Here is a 2,194-nt window from a genome sequence, read left to right as displayed (position 1 = left end):
AGATGGGGTCCATTGCTGGAGAATCCAGCATCATCATCAAGGCGACAAGTTCCGCCACCACTAAAGAGGTCACGCAGTACCGTGACTGCGGCTGCTGCCACGTCATATATGGCAATACCGTTGGGCAGGAGAAATATACTTCTGCCATGGGTTATAAAGAAAAATAATTCATCAGCAATAATTAATACTGCGGATTCATCATCATCATCAACAATATCGAAGCGACAAGTTCGACCCCCACCAATGAGGTCACGCCATGCCCCGGCTGCAGCGGCTGCGGCAGCATCATACGCAGCCATACCGTTGGGAAGGCGAAACATAATGCTGCCATGGGTTCGTAAAAAAACGGAACCCAAAATAAATTCAGGGAAATAATAATTTTTTTCTTTTATTTTAAATATAATTTTTAAAAAATGAAAATAAGTTTTTCCTTTTTTATATTGTAAAATATAGAAAAAGGAGAAATTATTAAATTGCAACAAAAAAAATATATATATGTATGGGGAAATCTCACGAGCTGGTTACGAATTGCGTACTGCGATATTGGTGCCGCAAAAAACCTCCAAATTTTCAATTCACATTTAATTTACATTTGTTAATACTACTCACGAGTGTGAAAAATAAAAAATGGCCTTGTTAGGCAAAATTAGATATTTAAACAACATATTTCTTCACTGAAATCTAAGAAATAGAGAAAATCTTGATGTATCTCGCATTAAATCTAATTTTCACTTAACGATAACTTTTTGAGCAATCGTTTTTAATGATTGGGGTTTTTTGACATTTACTTATGGATTCTGAAGGATTTAAAAATGTGTATTAGACAAGTGTGACACTTGTGATATGCGTGATAATGAGCTATTCATAAGTGTAACTACATTTTTGCTGATTTTTGAAAATAATCAATTTTCTAATAATACTTTTTGAGCGATCATTATTTAACATTTGCCCATATAAAATTTACATTTTCAGCTATCCAAGAAAAGAAATCTGGGTGGTATAACATTGTGCCACTTAACATTTCTATGTAATCGTACTGGGAAAACGCGCAACGAGTGCGTAACTCGTTCCCAAAAAATGGTTTTTCGACGAGCACAACAAATTATACGTAAAAAAATGTACATATCCTTTTGTAATTTGTTGCTTTAGTAGAAATAAATATGTGTGAAAAATGCTCACCCCTAAAATTAACATTAAGGGTTGATATTGGACAATTTTTCACGAGCAAATTGGTTCATTAGTCTGTTTAAAGTGTCCTTGAAGAAAAAAATATATTTGAACGATCCCAGGTGTAATTTTGATGAATGTAGGTTTAGGCAAATGTAAGGGGGTGTTTTTTAAAGGGTTGTAAAGTATTTGTCAATTTTCGAAAATGAAACAGATAAATAAAATTGCCCTAAAATATAAAAAAAATGGAAAATTTGTTGAATCAATGCTTTTATATAATTTTTGAAATAATTATAATTTTAAGATATTATTGTTCACTATTTTAAATACAAAAGAAATTTTATGGTTTATTATATATATATATTTATATATATATATATATATATATATATATATATATATATATATATATATATATATATATATGTATTACAATAGTTATATATTATTACTTAGTATTGTTGTGCCGCGCGGCAGCCGTGGACATTGCCACTCCTCCGCGCAACGAATACCCTCCTCCGTTTTCATGCTTGCCTGATACTCAAGGCTCGATTCGAAGCCTTTATTATTGCTTTATTTATAAATATTTATTTGTTTAATAATTTTATATTAATAGATTTTAATACATTCGACTTAGTTTTATTATAATTGAAGCATTTTAAATATTTGAAATAAATTTTGTTAGTTAATGTTGTATATTTGCGTACTTAAAATAGTTTATTTATTCTTATGAATTTTCTTGCTACAAATGTTGAAAATTTTAATAATAAACCATTATTACTTATCCTATTTTTTAACTGGCACTTTTTCTTTTTTTTAAATCATCATATTTATTATTATTATTTTATTAATGATAACGATTATTATTTTAATCAATATTAATTCAGCATCATAAACAATAAAATTAACAATATTTAATTATTAGTTATATTTATGAGCTTTTTTTTTGCTTAGAGACTAATGGGAAATCTGTATACAGATACCTTGGCTTCCGCATGCCAAGGTTATGTGAGGTTGGTAAAAAAAA

This window comes from Leptopilina boulardi, unplaced genomic scaffold (assembly GCF_019393585.1).
Source record: "Leptopilina boulardi isolate dan_hultmark-lab unplaced genomic scaffold, ZJU_Lbou_2.1 LbouV2_90, whole genome shotgun sequence".
NCBI lineage: Eukaryota > Metazoa > Arthropoda > Insecta > Hymenoptera > Figitidae > Leptopilina > Leptopilina boulardi.
The sequence above is the reverse complement of the archived record's forward strand: the minus strand, read 5'-3'. Positions refer to the sequence as shown.